The sequence below is a fragment of the Tupaia chinensis genome, unplaced genomic scaffold, assembly GCF_000334495.1.
Source record: "Tupaia chinensis unplaced genomic scaffold, TupChi_1.0 Scaffold148039_1, whole genome shotgun sequence".
NCBI classification, from domain to species: domain Eukaryota; kingdom Metazoa; phylum Chordata; class Mammalia; order Scandentia; family Tupaiidae; genus Tupaia; species Tupaia belangeri.
The window spans coordinates 964,494-975,083 of NW_006207889.1; positions in this window are offsets into that span (position 1 = coordinate 964,494).

The following is a 10,590-nucleotide window of genomic DNA, read 5'->3' on the forward strand; positions in this document are numbered from 1 at the left end:
ATCCTTGGTTAGATCTGAGGTGGCTATAGCCTCCTCCTGGGGTTGTTCATTTTGCATGATCTGCTCTCCCTTAGAGACCATAGTGGCAAGGGCTTCTTTTAAGTCCTGAACAAATAGTTCATGCTGACTAAGCTCTTGTCCCATTATTACCCGTACTTAAAATGAAACGTAAGTAACTACTTACCAGGACGTCTTCTCTTTGTCCTTCTATGCTTTTCACCAGCCTTTCTCAGGTGCTCTTCACTGGAGCCCTCCTCGAGTGCTCTTCATTGGATCCTTCATACTCAGGTCCCTGTTCAGGTGCCACATGTCCCCACCCACAGGACAGTCAAACAGGTTTCCTGAGGGAAGGAGTGAGAGACAGGACAAACAGTGCAATGTTACAACACGGGGACGACACAGTGTTACAACTCTTCAGGGTAGTCCATTTATTATGCGACAGAGATTGTGGTTATATACATGTTGGTGGGTTGTGATTGGTTGTCCTATATGCTAATGAAGGATTGTAGAAGGTGGGTTATGTTTGGTTGCCTTATAGACCAATCATAAGGTGCCAGATATGCAAATCTGAGGGATTCTAAGCTCACCAATCAGTGAGTACTATGGGAAGTGACCAATCAGAGCAAGGTTTTGAAGGGAAGGTTTTGAAGGGGAGCCAATCATGGTGTTTGTCATTGTGTAATTGTTTTCTCTCTGAGAAACCAAAACCTAAGGGCTTCCTAAGATGGCAATAGTAAGAGACTCATGAAAATGGCCTTGGCAGACTGGCTGATGCACAGCCTCCCACACCTTCCTAGCCTGGAGATCTTTTAGGATTGTGAAGTACTACTCACTCTTTTGGAAGCTAGAATAGGTGGTCATGTACAAGCTGTGAGAAAAAAAGGTACTGGATTAGTCTCTTTCAGAATCTTTGCTAATGTAAAAAATACCAGTGTTCACTCCAGTTTGGCTTTGAATGTAGTCACTTTATCTGCTGACTTGAACACAGTTGTCATTCTCAACTGAAGTGACAATTTGAATTTGCTTAACAGGTTGAATGTGTCACAAAAGTAAGCAAGTTTTTTAAAATTATTTTATTTAACTTTATTTATTGCTATTATTATTTTTATTTTCCAGTTTGATGAGAAAGAGACAGAGAAAGAGAGAAAGGGAAAGTGAGAAGGCAAGCAACAGGTCCAGGACTTGAACAATGGTTGACCATGTGAATCCAATGCCTTTAACTACCATGCCACCTACCAGCCCCCAAGTAAGCAAGTTGCATAATCCCTCTGTGTCACTGAAATGTGCTGTCAATTGTGATTGTTTTTGTAAAAGAAACCTCTGGAGTGGCTTTCATTACTCAAAAGCTCCAGACAGTGATCTACCTTTAGAAGGCCATCTTACTTTTGAGCATAAAAGAAGATGTGTGTGTTCTTTATCCATCTCCTCACAGATGTACTTGAACACATGGGTTAAGGGTATGTACTTTAGTGTGGTTGATAAATTTTATCACATCCTGCAAAATGTTAAATTTAGGTGACACATTTAAGCTAGCCAACACATCTCAATGGATGACACAATGACTCACATTTAGCAGTGACCTCTTCAACCCAAGTATTGAGACCAGAAAGCAAATAAGTCATGGAAGTCGCTACATTTGTGAATATACTGACATTAAATGATCAATTCAGTTTTCCTGCTATGTAATCATTCAAAGACTTGAATAGTTCTGTATTTGTGGTGTTGTTTGGCTAAAAATAAGTACATAATATGTTCCCATGCACATCCTTTTGAAAAATATGTTGTTCAAAATCAAGCATTTTTGCTTTGTTTTCAACATTGATAGGCTCATCAATTTGGATTGCATACCATGGTGACTCACTACTCTCTAACAATTGTGGCTCAATATCTTCTGCTATTTCATCAATTTATTTAGCTACAGTGCTAGCCAAAAGAGAAACACATGCCACCTTTTCAACTGTATCCTCTCCTAAAAGTTCATGACACATGTTTTTAGCAGCAGGCAGGATCAATTCTTTACTGATAGTAAAGGGCTTTTTAGCTTTAACAATGCAGTTAGCCACTAAGAATGATGCTGTCAGTGTAGACACATTTGAGTAAATGATGACCCTCGATAATTGTTTCTTCTGTTCATGATTTTTTTTTTCTTTCGAAAAACTCCAAACACTTGTCTCTTAATGCATGGTGCTTGTTCTCCATGTGTAAAAGCAGTATTGAAGGTTCATGGCTTTGTTGTATAGCCAGTCACCACATGGACAAAGTGGGCTTGGGGAATGTGAATCACTCGTTACAATGAACTCATAATTTAAGTGAGACTGTTGGTATTTTTTTTAATGCACCTTTATTTTAATTTGTGGTCTTATAGCCTTTTGCTGTCTCAACATTGGGTCTTTCACCCTTTTCAAAAAAGTTCTTCAGTGACATTTGGCTATTGTTAGCTTGTGGACTTTATCAAAACTGTGATTGAGACATGCAGTGCAGGAAAGAAGCATGTACAGAAGTGGTAAATTAAATAATGGACAGTTCATACATGGACTAAAATAAGTGTCAGATTCTGATTTAAAGCCTGCCACCAGATGCACCCATGCACTTGAAGTACATCAACTCACTTGTCATTATGAAGCCTGTCACCAGTTGCTTAACTGTCACTTGCCACTCACTCATAAGATTTTGATGAGTCTGCAAGCAATTTATTTATTATAATCTCTGTGCAATCAAACATCTCTGTTAATATTAATCAGTATTTGGAGCCATAGCCCAATGCTAGCATCATTGCCTCAGCTCTAACTCAGATAATTAGACATTAGATTCTCATATGTAGTGTACAACTTAGACTCCTTTCATACACAGTTCACAATAGTGTTCATATTTCTATGATGATCTAATGCTGATGCTGATCTGACAGGAGGCAGAAATCAGGAAGCAATTTAAGCAAAGGAAAGCAATTGTAAATACAGATGAAGTCTTGCTCACTTGCCCACTGCTCACCTCTGTCCAGTTTCTAACAGATCATGGATTTATACTAGCCTGTGGCCCAGAGTTGAGAACTATGATATATAAAGAAAATCAATAAATAATAAAGTTGAAAAACACTTTAAAGCAAATAGACCTGGAGAGACAGTAAGGCATTTGGGCTGTTAGACTGGGTCTTCTACCACAGCTCAAGCCCTCTGTAGGTCCTAAAGCCAGGGTGGAAGGAGCAGGGTCACAGAATCTCTTCCACATCAACCTCCAAGGACTTAAATACACCCAGAGACAGTAAACCACTGGGACTGTTTAGCTGGGTCTTCCACCACTGGCTAGGCCCTCTGCAGGTCCCAGAATCAGGAAGGAAGGACCAGGGTCACAAAATCTCTCCCACATACATCTGAAAGGACTTGTACAACTCCCAGAAACAGTAAGTCATTAGGACTATCTGGCTGGGTCTTTTCACTGCTGGCCAGGGGATCCCAGAACCAGAGAGGAGAAGATTCTCCAAATCTGAATGTCATACATGACAGGCAACCTCACTTGCTACCTTAAGGTGAGCCTCCTTAAGTCAGCAGTCAAGTCAGAATTAGAAAATTTTGCAAAAAAGAGGAAAACTGGCATGGCTCTAAAGTATACCACAGAGAAGTGCACAAGCATGCATTTCCAGAAACCTACCCCAAATTGGTAGGGAAATTCAAGTGCTTCACCAGATGCCTAGAGAACAAAGCAGAACCTCAAGAAATAGAATAAAATGGAAAGTATATTCTCCTCAGAAAAACACAGCAACTCCTCACCAATTATGGGGAAAAAAAAGAAATTTCAGAAACGACAGAAAGAGAATTAAGAATATTCATTGTAATAAAATTCAACAAAATGCAAGAGCAAATGGACAACTTCAAGAGTTTAGAATATCATCCCAAGAACCATATGAAAAAGATGTTCAAAGTCTCTCATCATAAGAAAAATGCAACTTAAAACTGCAATAAGATATCATTTTACCCAAGTTAGAATGGCTAGGATTAAAAATAAATAATTAAAAAGATGTGTTGCAAGGTTATGGTGAGAAGGGAATTATTTTACACTGTTGGTGGAATATAAATTAGTCTAACCTCTGTGGAAAACAATATAGAGATTTCTCAAAACCCACAAATAGATCTTCCAGGAATCCCACTTCTTGGTATCTACTCAATTGATAAGAAAACGCTCAGCATTCAGTCAGAAAGACATCTGCATACCCATTTTTTTAGAGAGGTTTTTGGTATAGGGCATATGCACTCACTGGAGAGACAGAGAGACAGAAAGTGAGAAACCACCCTCCGAGGGGATAGTCACACTGAAATCCTTTCTCTTCCAGTCTCCTCTGGGAATTTTGGTTATGCATGCACATGTGTCTGGAATGAATTTTAAGCTGCTGGATCTGGGACTTCAACCATGATCGAATAGGTGGGAGTCCAGTGATGTAACCATTACACTCTCTGCTGTTCCCTGCATATCCACATTTATTGTAACATTATTCATAATTGCTAAAACCATAGAACCAACCTTAGTGTCCAAAACTGATGACTGGATTGAAAAACTGTGAATACACACACCACACACACACACACACACACACTTTGGAATATTACACAGGTATAAGAAACAATGAGATTCTATCATTTAACTCAAAATAGATGAATATAGAAAATTTAATGTTGAGTAAAGTGAGAGACTAAAAGATATACATTGTTGGGCCCAGCAGATGGCGTAATGGTTATGTTGCTGGACTCCCACGTAGTTAACTGATTCGAGTAATGGACCTGGCAGCTTAAAACTCATGCCTGGAGTGTGTGTGGGCATTCCCAGAATCACAAGAGGAGAATGGAAGAGAAAGGACTGTGGTATGATCATCCACCCTAGGAGATGATTTCTCACTTTCTGTTTTTCTGTCTGTCTCTTTAGAGAGCTTATGCACCCTATAGCAAAAATTTTCCTCTCTCTTAAAAAAGAAAAGATATACATTGAATATCGCCATTCGATTTACACTAATTGTCTGCACCTTATGGTAGAGGTAAAGAGATCTGAAGATGTAATAGTGGAGAGAATCAGTGTGGATACTAGTGGCATTAAAGGGGGAAAAGTAGGTAGAGAGTGGGTGGTGGATGGTTGGTTTGAGACAAGAAAAAGAAAAAAATTATAAATGATAAACTTTTGTTTACAAGAGAAAAACAAATCAAAACTTTTTCTTCTGACTACAATAGTTTATAATATCTTGTATTTGCTAATTTATCTGCCATCAAAAGAGCACTTTGCATAAAAGAAGGGTCTGAATAGCATGCAAGATATTTACAATTTTTTTTGCAAAATCATAGGCTTTATTAAAATTTACTTTGTCAATGTTTTTTAAATAAACTGAATAAAGTTTTTGTTTTACAAAAAGAAAATCATCATTGGGCTATCTGACTGGGTCTTTCACAGCTGGCCAGGCCCTCTGGGGATCCAATGACAAGAAGGAAGAATTCCATAAACAGACACCATAAATAATAATCAAACTGAACTCTTGGAGATGAAGAATATAAGAAATAAAAATATCCCTTAAAAACATCAGTAGCAGATTGAAAAATGAAGACTTCTGATCTGGAAGTTGAGGACTCTGACTTAATCCAATACACAAAATAGAATTAAAAAAATAACAAAAAATGAGGATAATGTACAAGAAATACTAAACATCATTAACATCTAAATATCTGAATAATGGGAATTCCAAAAGATGATGAAGATGATAAAGACACAGAAAAGCCTCTTTTATGAAATACTATCTAAAAGCTTTCCAAAGTTAGAGAAACATAAAGACATACAAATCTAGGAACAACAAAGGACACCAAATAGAATCAATATAAGAATATTGTCTCAACAACATACGATAGCCAGATTGTTGAAAATCAAAAAAAAAGACAAGATTCTAAGAATGGCAACATAATAGTGTCAAATTACTTACAAAGGCAATCCTATCAAGCTAACATTAGATGAAATGATACATGCATGGAAAGAATGGGAAGACAAATTAAAAAGTATAAAAGAAAAACAATTTCAAACAAGAATGCAATACTTGGAAAGATTACCCTTTAAATGGGGATAAGAAATAAAAATATTCTTATCAAATAAACAAAAACTAAAAGAATTTGCAAAAGCTAGGATAACTGGTCAAGAAGTACTGAAGGGAGTACTACAACAGGAAAACTAAACAGACACAGATAGAAATAAGAGAACACAAAACAACCAAAAAATGGCTAATAAATAAGTCTGCAAGTATCAATAATAATGTTGAATGTTAAAGGATTAATTCTCCAAGGAAAAGACACTGAATGGATTAAGTAAAATGGGAGCCCTCTATATGCTGTTTACAAGGAATGTACCTCACAGATAAAAACATATATAGACTAAAAGTAAAGGACTTGAAGAATATATTCCATGCAAATGGAAATCAAAAATAAAGGCTCCAGTCATGATACTAATATCAGACACAACTCACTTTAAGACGAAACGATAAGAAGAGACAAAGAAAGACACTATATAGTACTACAAGGACTAATTTACCAAGAAGATAAAACACTATACACACTAGAGCAAAATACATAAAAGGCACTGTTATACATAAAGGGAGGGATAGACTGCAACACAATAATTGTTGGAGATCTCAATATCCACTGTCTCCTTTGGACAGATTATGGAGGCAGAAATATGCAAATAGATACAATATCTAAGTGGTACCATAAATTGAATGGACTTGACAGACATCTAAAGAACTTTCCATCTATCAACCACAACAGAAACATTTTTCTCATCACATGGAACATTTTTGAAGGGTTTTTACATTATAGGACACAAAATAAGCCTTTCAAAATTCAAAGCTATAGAAACTATATTCAGTACATTCTCTGAACACAATGGAATTAAAATTAACTACAGAAAAAAAACTAAAAAATACATAAATACATGGAAAATGAACAACCTACTCCTGAATGACTTAACAACCACTAAAAAAACTTAAGACTGAAATTAAAAGATTCATTAAAACCAATGATAGTGAGCACACAAATTTTTAAAACCTATAGAAAACAGTGAGTCATGTGAGGAAAATTCATACCAATTAGTGCCCACAAGAAAAAAAAAATCGAAAGGTGGCAAATACATAACTAACACACCTGAGGTAACTATAAAAACAACAACAACAAAATATCAGGAGAAAACATATTGGTTAGAGTAGAAATAATTGAAATAGAGAGTAAACAACTGACAGAGAAAATAATTAAAGCTAAAAGGTTGCTCTTTGAGAAGATAAGCAAGACTGATACACCATTAGCTAGACTAATTAAGAAGAGAAAAAGAAACCAGATAAATCAAGTCAGCAATGAGCCAGTCAATATTACAACATACACAACAGAAACACAAAAGATTATGAGAGAAAACTCTGAATAATTCTATGTCAACAAACAAGAAAACCTGAGTGAGATGGACAATTTTTTTTTCGACACATATAACCTACCAAGTTTGAATGAAGACGAGAGAAAACCTGAATAGACCAATAATGAACAATGAGATTGAATCAGTAATAAATGGTCTCCCAACAAAGAAAAGTCTGGGTCCTGATGGCATCATCTCTGAATTCTGCAAAACTTTTAAAGACTTACAGACCAATATTCCTGATAAACACAGATGTAAAATTTTTTGACAAGATACCAGCAAATTGTGTTCAATGACACATTAAAAAGTTTATACACTATGACCAGGAAGGCTTTATTCCAGGGATGCAATGATTGTTCGACATATACAAAACAATAAATGAGATACAATATATTAACAGAAAAGATAAAAACCACAAGATCAAATGAATCAATGCAGATGAAGCATTTGATAAAATACAACATCCTGTCATTATTAATACTCTCAGCAAAATATATGAAAAACTCATAGGCAACAGCATAGTGACTGGCAAAAAACTGAAAGTTTTTCCACTAAAAACTGGAACAAGCCAAGGCTGTTCACTTTCTTCACTCCTTCTCAATATAGTACTAGAAGTCCTAACGAATGCACTCAGATAGTAGAATAAAATAAAAGATATTCAATAGGGAAAAAAGAAGGAAAATGTTCCCTATTTGTGAATGGGATGATAACATGCATAGAAAACTCAAAGGAATCCACGAGAAATATCCTGGAAATAATAAATAAATACAGTAAAGTGGAAGAATACAAAATCAGCACACAAGTCTATAACATTTCTATACAACAACAATTAACAGGCTGAAGTAGAATTGAAAAGCAGTCCCATTTAAAATAGATACAAAAAAAAGATACCTTGGAATAACCCTAACCAAAGAAGTCAAAGGCCTCTACAAGAACAATGAAAAATATTTTAAAATAATAAAAAAAGAAAGTGAAAAATTACAAAAAAGGGAAAAGACATCACATGTACCTGGATTGGGCAAATTGAAACATAATCAAAATGTCATTCTACCCAAATTAATTTAAAAATTTATAGAGATACCATTCAAATTACCAGAGATATTTTTTCTTTCTCTTTAGAGAAATTTTTGCTATAGCATGTGTGCACATGCCAGAGAGACAGTGTCAAAAAGTGAGAAATCGCCCCACAGACAGATGGCCACACTGTAATTCCTTCTCCTCCATTTTCACTCAGTATTTTGGGCATGCATGCACATGTGCCCAGTGTGAGTTTTAAGCCACTGGGCCCAGGACTTTAACCACAGTTGACTATAAGGGAGTTCAGTGATGTAACAATTATGCATCTGCTGGTCTCACTAGAGATATTTTTCACAGAATTAGTAAAAACAATCTTAAAATGAGTCATAAAAAGCTCTGTGCCAAGAGGCAATGCTGCACAAACGAATAAATAGGATACAAATAGGATAAATAGGATACAAACGAATAAAATGTTACAAATTGTGATAATCAAAACAGCATTGTACTGGCACAAAAACAGGCATGTGGACTAATGGAACAGAGCAACCCAGAAATAGATTCCCCAAACATACAGCAAACTGATTTTTGACAAAGGGAGTAAGATGACCCAGTTAAGAAAAGAGAATTTCTTCATCAAATTGTGCTGGAATAATAGAGCATTCATCTGCTGAAAAATTAAACTGGACCCCTATCTCTCACTATTAACAAAAATTAATTCAAAATTGATCAAAGAACTAAACGCAAAATATCAAACCATGAAACTACTGGTGAAAAACACAGAGGAAACTCTTTGAGACATTGGAATATGCAAAGATTTCTTAAGTAAGACCCCCAAAGTACAGACAATAATCCGAAGAATAGACAGTGGGATTACAGGTTAAAAAGCTGCTGCGCTAGAGCCAGCAAGTGATGTGGTGTTTAAGATGCTGGACTCCCACATGGCTGACCATGGTTTAAGTCTCAAGTCTAGTTCCTTGAAAATCACACAGGGCACATGCCCAAAATCTTGAGAGGAGAATAGAAGATGATATTGCAGGGTAGTCATTTGCCCTGGGGAGTGATTTTTCATTTTTCCTCTCTATATCTGTATCTCTTCTGGGGCAAATGCGCACACCCTATGATTAAAGCAGAACAAAACAAAAAAATTTCTGCACAACAAAAGAAATAATAAATAGAATAAAGAGACTGTCCTTGGAAGAGGAGAATATATTTGCAAACTTTGCCTCAGATAAAGAACTGATAATCAGAATCCTAAGGGAATTCAAGCAACTAAACCTGAAAATAAAAAGGAAAAATGATTAACCCAATTGAAAGATGGGCTAATGAACTGAACAGACAACTGTTTAAGAAAGACATACCAACAGTCAAAAAGCATATGAAAAAATACTCATCGTTTCTTATTATAAGGGAAATGAAAATCAAAATCATAAGAAACCAATGAACTCAAGTTGGAATGGCTAAAATTAAAAAATAAAGAATGTGAAATGCTGGTAGGACTGTGGTGAAAAGGAAACTTTCCTACACTTTTAGTGGGAATGTAAATTAGTATAGCTGTTGTGGGGAGCAATATGTAAATTCTTGAAAAATCTACAAATATAACTACAATGCAATCCAGTAATTCCAGTACTGGATATCTTCCTAAAGGAAAGGAATGCACTAAATCAGTAAAACGCTTGCACGTCCATGCTTATTGCAACATTATGCATAATTGCTAAGACAAGAAACATGAAACCAACCCAAATGTCTAAGAAGAGATGACTGTATTGAGAATTGTGGCACATATACTCTATGGAATACTACTCAGTCATTTTTAAAAAAAAAAAAAGATGTCCTGGGATTTGATAGAAAGTGGACAAAAATGGAAGATTTACTGTTAAGGGAAGCAAGCCAGATTATGAAAGAGAGCCATTGGATTACCACTTAATATATACCAAATATCTTCATTCTATGGCAGAAACTGAAAGACTGAAAGGTGTAAAAGCATGGAGATTAACTGTGCATACTAGAGATAGTATGGGAGAAAGATAGGCAGTGGTGGGATGGAGGAAGGGAATCAAGGGGTAAAAAGCAAAACATTTAAAGGACATAAAATTAAAAATTTATCTGTTGGTGATATTGTGTAGGATAATGTCATCGACTGGACTTATATGTAGTGCATTC